This window comes from Aythya marila (assembly GCF_965140915.1).
Source record: "Aythya marila genome assembly, chromosome: 1".
In the NCBI taxonomy this organism is placed as follows: domain Eukaryota; kingdom Metazoa; phylum Chordata; class Aves; order Anseriformes; family Anatidae; genus Aythya; species Aythya marila.
This window is the reverse complement of record NC_139042.1, coordinates 115,618,295-115,632,285: the sequence shown is the minus strand read 5'-3', so window position 1 is coordinate 115,632,285 and position 13,991 is coordinate 115,618,295. Positions and strand designations below refer to the sequence as shown.

The following is a 13,991-nucleotide window of genomic DNA, read 5'->3' as shown; positions in this document are numbered from 1 at the left end:
CACTTACTGGTATCGGCAGTTCCTTCCTGCTGCTACACCTCTGAGTCCTACGTGGTGAGACAGCCGTGGGTGGAGGGAGGCCTACAAACCCAGGAGTTCAACTGTTACCTTTAAAGTAATAACTCCCGATAAACAAGGCCAGCCATTACAATGGGAAAGTGCCACTGACATAGCTGAGGTAGTTTGGAAACTACTAGTACATGAGAGAACGTGTAAGACTTTCTTTAATTAATGTAAGTTCTGTCGGCATGTTAGCTTCAGCCACCATCAGTCACATGGCACTTTAAAAATCGATTACAAGGACTCAACAGAAGGGTCTGTACTGGCTTGGGTTCCATGAACTGGTCAAATATTGCTGTTGTAGACAAAATCATCATCAGCTCTTTAGTTTGCAGCCTGTGTCTGTGTTCCCTCTCCAGGAGAAATTAAACAAACCAAAAAAAAAAAAAAAAAGAAAGGCAGTTGGGTGGGAGCTACATGGTGATGCAGCCTGCACCTGACAGGCAGCTCGGAGCCTCACTGGGCTCATGCATCTGAAGGAGCAGGATAAAACTCAAAATGGACTCTAATGATTTCCCTGAACAACAAATGAACAGACATACAAACAAACAAACCATGAACCAACTCTGAAGTACATGTGCTTCTGCTATAGGAGACATGTATTTTAAACCAGGTGATTCTCGTTATCAAGCACCATTTGGTGGGGCCTAATCCAGCTGTTTCAGGGCTGAATTGATTTCCAAATTAGTAGGACATTTTATGGCTGCTCTTTTGCAATTTCTCACCCTTTCTTTAGGTAGGCCATTGATTTGTTTGATTTTTATTCCTCCACAAAAACAAGAATGATAGAAGATGAAGCAGGGAACAATAGCTTTGTGTTCAGTTCAGGAAGAGTGAGAGTTTTTTTTTCTGTTCATCCTGCTGGCATGTCAAGAAGGCCTGCATTGCAGACGGATGGGGCTAGACAGAGGGTAAGTGCAATTTATTATTCCCATTGTTCTGTTTTATCAGAAAACTTGGAAACTTGGTTTTGAGAGTGGTTGTTGCAAATTCTAGCTACATCTTTTCCTTTTGAAAGCAGGTCTTGGAAACATATTCTGAAGTATCACAAAATACTGAGTTGTATTGAAACAGCAGTTTACTGCCTCTGACAAAGTATTAGTCAAGGATGAAATGACAAGAGCTTATAGCACTAAGTGTGCCCTGCTTTTTAGCGCTCGAAGGTCATTGAAACTGGGTCATAACTGGAGTTCATGTCGAGCTTTTCTGGCTCACAGTGAGTGAAAGCAAATTCAAGCTCTAGCTGGCAGGTGTGCTTACTAACATCAAACCTGTAGGTTTTCGATTATAGGTGCCATTTCAATAAAATAATCCTGAATGATTATTGCAGCCAATAAGCTAAAATTTGTACATGTCCTCTGTCTTTACAAAACATTGCCAAATTACAGTAATTTGTAGCTATTTCAAAACTGGCACCAAGCCCCACAAATATGTTCACAAAAACTTATGAAAACTGAAGCCAGTTAACACTTTGTTTGCTTGAGGAGAAAAAAATGCTCATTTCAACTTTTTACTGAAAAATTTATAACATTCTTTTTGTTGGGCAAGTTATAAATCTCTCCAGTATAAAATGTTACAACTTTTTTTCACTTTTATATGTTGGAGAGTGTTACATCCTTCTATAGTTCAGTTTTTTAGCCACGAGGCTTCTGAAATCAAGAGATTATTGTTTTGGATTCTTAATCAGAAACTGGGCAGACGCTAGTGTTCAAAGAATGACAGTAATTATGTAGCAACAGGAAAATGACCAGGAAGGGAAATTCTGTAGTAATAAACATTGCATCCTCGAAGAAAACACATAATGGTTGTGGATGCATATGTTTTGCTGTGCTTTTTCTATTTTCTGCTGTCACAATAACTAACAGCTCAGGAGTTGGTTGTGTACAGGCACTCAGAAGCTTTGGTCTGTCTTTGTTATGTGTTCTAATACAATCTCAATTTCTGAAAATGTTGTGTGCATGTGTGAAAAAGAAGAGGAAGAGGTTGCTGAGTCTCCTGTTCGGTAAGGCAGAACAAAGTCTGCCAGCTCATTTCACGTGGGCCACTTTACAGTCAGACATTGGAGGGTAACAACTTCATGTCTACTAATATGGATTGGATTCAAACCAGCAGACCAGAGATAAAGTAGTTTGTTTTCCTTTACCAGTTCTTTTAATTCTTTCAGTTAACCCATACTCTGTTTCTTGGACTTGATTAGGTTTGTCATGCAGTGTGTCTGTGGCTAAATGAATATGTATGAAGTGTCCACCATTTGTTTTAGCAACTGAGCAACTGGTTATGAAAATTTCCCACTGGAAACATTTTCCACCTAGGCAGCTCTGTTTATGTTGTCTTCCCCCCCTCCTCCATTTAATTCTCAGGAAGTGATCCTGCTAATAGGTATCCACTTGACTTGTAAAAAGCAATTTGTTTATTGTACTTCAGAATCAATAAGGATGGTTTGTTAGTTCAATAAGTCTTGTGGTCACCCACTCTGTAATTTAGTCACCTAACAAACAGTAGGCTAAGTCTCCTCCTCACCTAGATGTACGTTTAGTATTTTTTGAAATGGTTAGCATATTGACTTCCCTAGGCACAATTTCTTTCCAGACTCACGCAGTCTGTGAGTATTTCTGCAAATAACAGAAGCTCAGTGTTTCCATGAGTAGTAACCACTCATCTTCATGTTCCTGGAAAAATAGCCAGAGGGGAATAAAGGAGGCCAGAACAAATTACAAGTGGGAACGCATGAGTATATCTGTGGATATTATTTTCCTGTTGTTCTGCTATTCTTAGAATTTCACAGTTGTATGCTGTGAACGTGTATACAGACAGAGCAAACTTTATGAGACAGAAGGACAATGGCAAATACCTAATAGCTTTGGCGATAGAAACAAGATTTTCTTTAGCTCAGATTTCATAAGTGATTTAATGGGCTAATGTTTGAACTACCATTTAATTTGTTTCTTTAGAAGTCTAAGATTATGAAAGAGAAATTGCTGAATGCTTTACTTGTGATGGATAAGCTACAGCTCCCCAGAAAGTCTTGGTAATCCAGCTGTTCAGTACTAATAGTGACAGCCACAAGTTTTATAATCTTTCCTAGGTGGTACTTCAATCTAGGGTGAAAAGAACTCATTACAATGTGTCTCAAGAAATGGAATCTAAGCCTTGCTTCTCCAGTAGAGACTCTGTAGTATTTCCTTAATAGCAATTCACCTCAGGAGACCCCATTTTGTAGATGTGAACTTAGAGGTCAAGAAACTTGCTTTATTGATAACCTTCTGAGTAAGTACAAAATAACATTTTACCTCTGCTCCTCTCTTTCTGGTGGTAGAACTGTGCCAGTAATGCAAAAGGGTGATTAAGACCCCATGCTGCAGATGGCTCAGCTAACAAGTACCACTTGTGATGTCTGTGTCATTTCTCTGAGCGTTAGACTGAGTTGCTTTACACGCACTTTGAAAACCCTCTGGTGAAAAAGATTATTTTGAATATTCTTTTATAATAATCACCAATCAGGGCTGATCTATTGATTAAAGAAGGTAAGTTTTTGTATGCCATGATCTTGATTTCGAATTTAAAAAAGTGGTACTTCTAAGCAGGGGGAGTGCTAGACTTGCTCCAGATGCGCATGAGAAAGTTGCAAAGTATGCTCAATACTGAACAGTGGGCAGGGATATGAGAGGGATATGTGCCTAATTCTGACATCTAAACTCACTTCCCTTTCAGTTTTGCATTCTTTGTGCTCTGTACTGTCAGGTAAGGCACAAGGACTAGATTTTTTATAACCAGAGGTGAACTACAAGGGAAAGACTTTGCAGACTTTTTTTTTTTTTTTTTTTTTTTTGTGTGTGTGTGTGTGTGAAGCAGGGATTTGGATAGCTGGTAGATGCTTAATAATGCCTAAAATAATTATCTACTTCTTTGGTTCTTCAGATTTGTCTTCATTTTTGTCCTGTAAATCTCCATATCTCGTGGAAATATATCTAAGGGCAATTCTTTCTTCTTGGCCTACTCTGGCCCAGACATTTGGCTGTCAAACAGCTGATATGATTTGTAGGGGAAAAGAGCAGCTTTTCACTGCGTGGGCTTTTTTAAGGGGGACTTGCCAGCCTACTCTTGTGTAACTAAGGCGTTTGATTCATTCTGCCACTCAGTGGAACTGCCTCATCGTTACCAGTGTTTGACAATTAACAGTTCAGATGAATTTGACCAAAAGAGGGGAAAAAAGGTAATTAGAATGGATTTGCCTGCTAAATTCAAGCCCTGCTTTAGCTGGAAAAAGCCATAGCCAAGATCCAGCAGCCACTACTATTTGCACAGCTAAGGAGAGCAAGCAGCGTAGACCATGGATATCATTCAGGTGAAGAGAGAGAGGGGTGTAGCCACCCATTGCCCTTGCTGGATGCCAGTCAAATCTAGAGTGGGCATGAAATGGCATTCATTTCAGTGCTGCTGTGCTGGAGACACATCAGGCATGACAAGAGCAGCCGGCAGCACCGTGCCAGCCTGAGTTTAGATCCACGCAGTGAGGATGCCTCGACCAGACATGCTGGTGCATGCTCTCCTATAGCTGAGTCCTTTCCAAATGCTTCCCCAGGCTTATTTTCATTTCTTCACACCATGAGTGCCTCTAATCAGGGCACTCTGACCAACCCTGCTACAAAGCAGGTACATTCTCTGCCACAGGCCCAAAACAGAGGGGGGGGGGGGGGGGGGAGGGGAGCTCTTACCTCTAAGCATTATCCTGTTCAATTATTTTCTCCTTTTTAAAGCTGGCTTTTTTATCCATTACACAAAACCTTCCCTCATGGCACTGTATCTGGCTTTCCATCTTTAATACTTCCTAAACGCAACAGTAACTGAGGGGTGCATATGTTATAGTGTCCCTGCAGTACAGCCAAATGGCACAGTACTCTTTTGTACTTAAAATAAGCGCTGGCGAACTGCAGCACTTATTCACAGCAGCTTTGCATGATTTGAACACATTTGCCATCATGTTATGTTTGTTGTTTTTCAGTCTTTTATTGTCCACATAAAAACAGGCTGAATGGGTTGCATTGTGACTGTCGAAATTTCGTGAGGGCTTTTGAAAATTGTTTTATTATCAGAAAGGTTTTCTTGTTGCAGCTCCATATGTAGGGGGATAAGGAGTCCTTAAAGCCCTTCTCCATCTGCACTGCAACCATTTGCATCACCAGCAGTTGCCTACTGTCTGGAAGAACATTTCTTAGTCATTTCATGACCCGGACTTGGAGCTTAGTTATATTTGCCATGTTTGCAATTATTTCTAAGCACTTTTATGGTGCATTTAAGTAGATATGGAGATTTTGCATTTCTGCAGAAAAGCATTTTCTGTGTGTTTGATTCCACATCTGGTAATTGGAGTTACTTGAGCAAAGAACAGAACTGTTGGTTTGACAATTATCTTTTCCATCAAAAACAATTGTTTGCTTTTGTTTAAAACCTTATTTTTTTCTGCTCATCCACCACAAAACAAAATCAGGCACGCGCACACACACATTTTTCTTAAATGTTTCTCTCTATTTTTTATTTTTGGTAGGAAGCTATACTAATTCTAGATTACACTGCTTTTTGTGGATTTTTTATTATTATTATTATTACTAAAAGGTAGAGGACATAGGCAATAAAAGAAGCAACATTATTTCTTAACCTTGTTTAGCAAATAAAAAAGGCTAAAATTCAAGGATAACATGATCAATAAGGGCTGGATTAGTTGTAGGGTCTGCCTGTGTTCCCCTACTCATGTGTTCTGACACCACAGGTGTTACTGTTTCTTGAATAAACATGGGCTTTAATTTAATTTAATGATTTGTTTATGGATCCTAAGAATAAGGAGTACCATGCTTGGAGGAAGCGTAACCTGGCAGTAAGCCAACATGCCTTAAAGAACGAAGTCTTCTGGAGGGATAGGCAGTGTCCCAAGAGGCCGCCTTAATTACTTGTAACGTGTTATACCAACACTACCACCTACAGGAGTTCAGCAAAAGGGAAACAGCACTTCACAAAATGCAAAATTAAACACATATCAAGGCTTTTCCAGAGGGTGGTCTCACCTTTCTAAGTATCCAGGACTTTTTGTTTACCTGATGCCTTTTGTTTTGTTTTGTCTTTTTTTCCTCTCTTGAGTAAACTGTGTTTTGGGGTAAGTCCTTAGCTATATCAAGAGGTTGTCAAGACAGTTCTTGCCTCATGGATCTGAACATTGCTGTTGCTGTGGGGAGCCATGTTGTGAGAAGGGTGTTTGTTGATGCTTTGTAACCCACCATGATAGAAATTTCACTCTTGTACTTCAGGTTTTGAGTATGAGCTTGTGTGATTTAAATTAAAACCTCACAGATGTCCATAGTTCGGAGATGCATCTGCATAAAAACTTGGCTTAGGGAAATGTGTGAATTACTGGGTTTGGTTTATGTATAGGCCTAAGATAGCACAGTTATTTTAGCGGGTGCAGTTATTGTATTACTTACATGGATGTTGTATACATCTCATTGCTTTTTAGTAAGCCAGCACAAACAGAAATATCTGAATATATATCAAGGGGATTTTTAAAATATACGTCATTACTTGTGGTATCTGTCATTGGTCCTGGACTTTGAAGGATTCTGTTTCCAGTCACCCACTGTTTTTGCTTACACTATTTCAAATGATCTATGCAATTATGAAGCTGTAGTTTTGCAAAGTATTTACATTAAGTTAATGGTATGTTACATTTTCTCTCTTTATTGCTTGTTGGTCATTGCCAAGCTGGGACAGATGAGCCATAAATAGCAGACAAGAACAAATATGCATCTTTAAAATAAACGATAATGCAGAAGTGTTAAGCAATTTTTGTCCTGCACTTAAATATGTGCTCAAGCCCAGTTGATTTCAGTGAAGCTTAGCTAGAAGGAAGCGTTAGGCATATGTAAGACGCAAGGTTGCTTAGCATCCTATGGAATCTGGCCTTCAAAAAAAAAATGAAGCAAAATAGCAATTAGGTCATCCCCATCGTGATAATCAGCAAGAAATAAATGTATTGAGAGTTGCTGTAGTGGCTTTTCTTTGGAGTGGTCTCATATCCTCTTTGGCATTTTAATTTCCTCTGCAGGCTTGCAAAAGCCCAAGTTTCTGAGGTGATACCTGTGAGATTAGCTTCAAATCTTCTGGTTTTGTGTGTATCTATACAGAACTGGCTGATAGCTTCATTCTTGTTTTTACAGGAAAATTTCGTGCTTAGTGCCTCAGTGATGTGATCTCTGGAGGTATATTGCTCATCTCTACAAACCTGACTTCCAAACATTTGGCCTAAATAAGAGAATATCTAGATGGAGTTCTTGGTTAGCGGAGGGCAACAAGAGGAGTTTTACTCACGCGGTGCCTGCTGTAGATGGCTGCACTTCCCAGGTGGCTGGGACATTTACAGTCAAGACACTGCTCAGAAAGAACATTATTGGTTTAGTTTAAAAATAAAATAAAGGAAGTTAAAGAGTTAAAGGCACCCAGGGAGAAACAATGCAAGAAGCTAATTTATTTGAATATTTAATCCACAACTTGACTGCTTCATTTTCTTTAGCTCTTCTAACTATACTGTTCTCAGGCGTATTTTCCAGTTGTGGAGGTAAAATCATGTGAACTTCTTATAACCTTTTGACATCAAGTGAACTGTGGAAGGAGTCAGTAAAATCCGCTCAGGGAGGAGGTGGATGGCAAGGCTCAGAGGCTGAGCTAAGACAGATAGTTGAAGCACATAATAATAAAACATTAAAAAGGAGAAGTAAAACTTACTTGCCCAGAATTGTTCAGCAATACTTCCTGTCAGCACTGAGAAGAGCATTGGTAAAAAGAGATAGAATATAAAGTTATTGTTTGCCATTGTGTCTACGAGGAGCCTGGAGTACCTGCATTTAGCTGCAGAATGTTGTATAAGCCTGCTTTCACACTAATCATAAAGCTATTGCTGTGAAGTAGCACTCAGGAGGCTATCCTGTGAGCTCCAAGCAGTAGCATTTGGGAAGCTTGTCTTAATTAGAATTTCAGACAAAAGCAGACACACACAAAAAAAAGAAAACCACCGAAACAATAGTCTGAAAAGCCAGACATCCAAAAGGTCATGCAGTTCTTAGTTCTTTCCCAGTGTCCTTTGGGTGTTTGGCCCTAGCGTTTTTGTTATCTTTTCTGTATCAGATCTTGTAAAACACTTATGACACTTAAACTAAGCAGTGTCAGTATCAATTTATCTGCCCTTGGGGTTGGATGCTAAGCTTCAGGTTGACACATTAGTTCATGATATGACATGGATTAAAAAGTTCCATTCTGATACGAAGATAAAAATCAATACATGTATGTTTACTCAAAGTAATTAAAAGTGAGCAGCAGAATAACAATAATAATAATAATAACTTTGGAAAGTCATCACGGAGGCTTGCTGTTTTCTGAAAATAACTTCACTCTTTGCATTTTCTCTGATATAGGAAGTATGGCTTTTTATAGTCATGGGGTTATGTAACTCATCCTTTTTGGTCTTTGGATGAATATAGACCAGTGCCACTCTGAAATACCCACAGTACGTGCAGACATCACACCCTACATGTTCCCATTGAAATATTTTCTATACCACACTCTTGAAAGTAGTTGACTTAAACAGTTCTTTCTGTTGGTATTGTACAAGTTGCAGAGCATGCAAGGATACTTGCATTTGTGTCAGTACTTAAACAATTATTTTGTTTTGCTTGGTGGAAGGCAGCTGATGCATCCTGCTTCTGGTCAGATGTTTGCAGAATCTGTGATTCTGTAATGTGGGTGAACAGCGAGACATCAGCTTTCCCTAACTTCTCCCAGTACAGCACTGCAGCAGGAACACCTTTTGTACCAGCAGTTGGCATTGGCTGTAGCTAAGTGATGTGACACACAACGTGGTAAGGACAGGGTTAGCCCCTGTCGTGCATCATCTGCTCCACAGAAGCCATCTATGTCCACACCCCGGTTCTCTACAACCATCAGTAAGGGAAAGGTAACCAGGGAAGTCTCACCCTTCCTGGGCAGAAGCCAAGCGACCCTTGGCTTGCTGCAGTTGAAAGCCTCCACGTGGTCATCTACTGACCAACCTCATGCATGTGGCAGAGGTCCAATGTACCTGCAGCCTGGGTGTTTGCGTGTGGCAAGGCACAAGGCTCAGATGCTTGATGAAACACTTTGAGGAGGGCTCCCGAGCACTTTGTTTCTTACCAAGTTGCTGTGTTTCATTTCATTTGTGTGAACAGTATTTACACGTAATGTGGGCTTGACGAGGATGTAATTTCCACCACCTTTACACCACATTGAGGCCGCTGGTGTCTGCACAGTTAGATTAATTCCTAATTTGCATAAGACCAAGATTAGAACTGGATGGCCTCTGTGAGGTTAAACGGTGTATGTAGCAACTTCATGCTGTTGTTATATAATGCATGCATATCAGCTGAGGTGTTGTATGTGGTGGTCGCTGAGATCTTTAGCCCTGTTTCCTCTTCATCCTAAGGGAACGCAGAAAAAACTAAAAGGTACTTTGGAATAGTTGTGATTTCCCATTCCTCATCATTGCAGCTCATAAAGATGTTGATTTACATATTGGATATACTCCTGATTTGTGTTTTAAGGTCATTTTATTTCCAGTTATGTTCATAATACAAAACAACTTTCATACATTGAGGAACACACTGGCCTCTGAAGAAAAGGCTGGAAGACAGTCGTGGAAAGATAGGGTGCAGATAACACCTTGTGATTGCTTATGTTTCCCCTGTTCTCACTTTTTCTTAATATCAACGAAAGTGAAAGCTCTTCTTAAATCCAAACGTACAGCTCTCTGCTGTACCCACCACAACAAACTCCTCTTAACAGCAGCCAAATTCTTCTAATGGAGTCTTCCAGAAGACTAGCTCCAGGCAGACAGTGAGGGAAATACTCTTGACATTGCATCAGTGGTCTCGCTGCAGCTGACTTTGGGCAAAGAGACCAGGATTAGACTGGCAAGTAAAGTTATGAGTGTCTGGGAAAAAAAACAATCCCCTAGGTTTAGGAAGTAAAGTATGCAGGCAATCTTAGCTGTAATTATTACCCTGTTCTTAGCTATAATGATGTTGGGATTTATGTAATACTTTTCATACGTGAATTGCTCATCAGATTGCTAATTATCCCATAACATAGTTTCTTGCCTGAATGTGGCTGCAAAAGTGTGTGAGGATCTTTCCAACAATCACATATACATGCAGCTATTGTAATTTTCTTTTTATCTTATGCTCTTAGGAGATGATGCTTGTGTGACCACACTGTGGGTGTCTGCGTGCCTGCCTAATAATGTCAGAGCAATTTCAGCCAGCTGTGACAGAGTGCTAGGAGTACAGAAGATTCAAATTTCCCAACCATCCTAGGGAAATAGAAGACTAAATACAGGAAAGAGCTTCGATTATTGTTTCTGCTGACAGAAATGCTGTGAGGTTTCCCATTTTCTATAGGACACCAGAGAGTTTAGATGATACAGACAGGGAAATAGCAGGAAACTTCAGTGAGAGTTTTCACCTCATCAGACAGGAGAAAATCCAACCCACGAGACAAAGGGTGGTAAGAAGCTAGATTTCATTGCTTGTGATGTGGTGGGGGAAGGGTTAAATCTGGCTTCTTGCAGAAACACAGTGCAGCTCTCCCCCTGCAAATAGGAGGCGATGTAGACAAGAAAACAGGATTTGCTTCCACTCTTTCAAGGTTGCAGTACATTATTTTCCTGGTCATCCCAGATGAGTATCATGAAAAGAATTGAGACTTTGGAAAAATTCACTGAGAAGACATTTTTTTTTCTGTTGAAAAATGCTTTGTCACTGAAACCCAGTTTTTTCATGGGGATGTGTCACTTACAGTGCAGTCTCACATAAAGAAGTTGAAAGCCAAATGTCAACAAGGCTGTGACAAAATTTGTCTTTTGTCTAAAATGTATTTTGGATTGCATTACAAAATTAGAGGAAATACGGATACGGCTTCTGAATTTGATAAAAGCAGAACATTTTGACTGAAAGGCTTCAGGGAGTGGGTTTAGATTTCATGAGAGATTTGTTTTTCAGATTCAGAAGGAAAATAACTTTCAGAAGGTTGAAATTTTCAGTAGGCCAATTCTAGAGGTCAGTTTTAGTTTCTAATTGCGAACAGTATCAGCCATTATGAACATCAGGAGGCTTCTTTCTCAGAGCTCTATCCAGAAGCATGTCGAATTCCTTCTAAGTAATTTATATGTTAATTAATGAATTTTAATGATTGAGCTCTAGCAAACTTTCTAAACTAAATAATTTTAACTTAGTTATTTTTATCTCTGTGTATTGTGTGTTTTCTCCTACCATTTTGCACAGGTTGAAAAGGCTGTTTTCATATTTAAAAAGTATATGGCAAGGAAAAAATAGTACGTTGAGGTATTATTGCTAGATTCGGAGACCAAAATATTGTAAGGTTGCTCAAATATTTATTTTTTCCTTCTGATTGAAAATCAGGATTTGTTTATATTATACACATATATTTTATATATATATATATATATATATATATTTATATATCATTGTCATGAGGATTTTGTTCCTCAACAAGATTCAGTAAGTGTTCCTTTAAAAATTCTGGTTTTCTTCCTTTAGATTTTCTTATCGGGGTAATAATAGTGAGGAACTCTCATATACAGTGTAAGAGAGCAAAAACATTGACGTAGCTTTTTTTTATTTTTTTAATTTTATTTATTCAAAAGGTCCCAAACACCTGGTGCCTTTAGAAAATGTTCATGGCAGAAACAACAGTTGCTAAATCCATGCAACCACAAAGTGGTGATGGTAGCACTGCAAACTGGTGGGGAAGATGGTATTCTTGTAAAAAGTCAATCACTTTCAAATACAGCAATTTTTCTGTCTCGCAGCTTTGAAAGCAGGTGAAATGATACAGATTGGCTTGATTTCTGTACTGCCTCTTGGAAACTGAAATAACCGAGGTATTCTGGACGTGTCGGCTAGAAAAGGGAGATACTTTTTCACTGAAAATATATTTATTATTGGAGGAAAAAAATGTGGTAAGGAGAAAGTGGTCTTAATTTTGACTGAAGTTAGTATGAGAAAATATATTAAAGTTTTATTTATTAAATATAGTGCAATTTGTAAAAACTATGTGGAAACTTATTATTTGTTGAGCTTATGGCTGAGGATTTTCTGTATCCAGGAGGTTGCACAGGGAGGGCGAGAGAAAAGTAATAATCTGCAGAGCTGCAAAGTTTCCTTGGCGTTTTCTTCTCCCAGACACCCACCTCACTGGTGCCAGAGGCTCCAGTTTTCTCCTCTCGTTTTCACATTCTTCAGTGTCACTGTGTTACCCAGTTTTGGGGGGCTAGAAAGCAAGCTAAAACAAAGCAAGCTGATGCTGAGCGGTGGTCATTTATGAATCACTGCCCAGTCAGCTGCACCATAAGCAGTCCCGGTTTGCTGGGCTGCTGGTAGTACAGGCAAGAGCAGCACCGCTATCCTGGCCCAAGAAGGATGGCTGGTGGCGTGGCTACGAGGGATGCTGCTTCACTTTTTCCACTTGTAACCCTTGTGGAGTGCTGCGTGGGACACTGGGGCTGGCCTCATCTGAGTAATGATAACAGGAAGCTGTGTGATCTGGTTTGATACAAAACCTGTGCTCATCCTTGCTGACGGCTTTTTGCTGTATGAGTCACTGGGGGCTGGATGGCTCTCAGGAGCTGGGTCTGGTGGTAAAGTGGTGGTGCTTGTGCAGGATGCAGAACTTCACTGGCTGCACATGTAAATAGAGAGGCAAAGTGGATTTTTGTTCCCTGTGGAGTCACAGAGGAGCTGGACTTCTAGGTGTATTTCTGAACCAGAAGTTGAGATTAATAAAAATGTATTGCACCTGCATGTTTTAGCCTTAACCTTTGCTGCTGCTGTCTAGCTTTTCTTCAAAGAAATACTACTCTGTGTTGCAAATATCTACCCAGCAGTGTGGAATAAACCTGAGTTTCACATGTGAAAACACATCATACCCGTAAATGGACAAATGTGAGAGCTGGTGGCAGTGCCTGAGCTAGAAGAGGTGAAGTGGCTTGCTGCAGAGGTGGACAGCTTGTGAATTGTTAAAGCAACATTCATAACCTGACCCCCAGCATTAGACAGGCATGCTCTGTGCAGATAGCTGGCTATAAATAATTATTAATTGTAATCCACCATAGCTACTGAGTTCAGACGTCAATATTAATGAAGTGAAACTAGCAGCAGCTTTCTGTGTGAATTAAGTGTTGACCGTGGCAGTTGATGTTAATCGTTGGTGAATGCCAGTGAGGTCAGGTGCATGCAAATGAACAAGGTCTTCCTCAAACTCTTGCTTTTGGTCTTGTCAGCTATCTCGTATTTTTCTAGCACTTACCTTTTTCTCCCATTCAGCTGGCAGCTAGAGTGGTGCAGGTCAGTCTGCAGAAGAGTTCACGTGCCATGCAAGGCTGCCTCTGTTTTTGGAAAATGATCAATATCATCCAGACTGTGGGGCGAGGCAAGAGAGCAGGATGGCATTTTGGTGTGGCAGAAATTGTGTGCAAATTAAGTGAATCGGGTTATTTTCTGGGAAGTTTGAATTTGTGAAAAGGTAGATCCCAGGGACATACAGCTCAAGAAACTAAGGGAGTTCTTGCAATAAAAGGAGAAATGATCTAACCCACTTTGAGCTAGGCAGTTAGTCAAAACCCATGGTAATCTAGGGTAGGGAGAAAAACTTATGTTAGAAGTCAGGCATTTCCTTGCAAGTAATCCTGCTTAGTTACAAAGAATACTTGTGGTGGCTTTGTTGGTAATTCAGTCTCTTTTCTAGTCAGCCCTTATCAGGAGTGCTGCTTCTTCTCCCCATAGGGTTTTCTCAGGGCTACATTTCCTGGGGTTGTGCTGGCTGCCTTCCTGAGGAGCATG

The 13,991-nt window shown here is 40.0% G+C and overlaps 1 long non-coding RNA gene across 1 annotated transcript in view; it reads left to right on the top strand.

The window, feature by feature from the left end:
• The first annotated feature begins 3,312 nt into the window (after positions 1–3,312).
• The window catches only part of LOC309873842, a 283,992-nt gene continuing 273,313 nt past the window's right edge, over positions 3,313–13,991 (top strand). Inside the window, exon 1 of the long non-coding RNA XR_014316746.1 lies at positions 3,313–3,327. This is a non-coding gene — a long non-coding RNA (uncharacterized lncRNA). The remainder of the gene's footprint in view (positions 3,328–13,991) is intronic.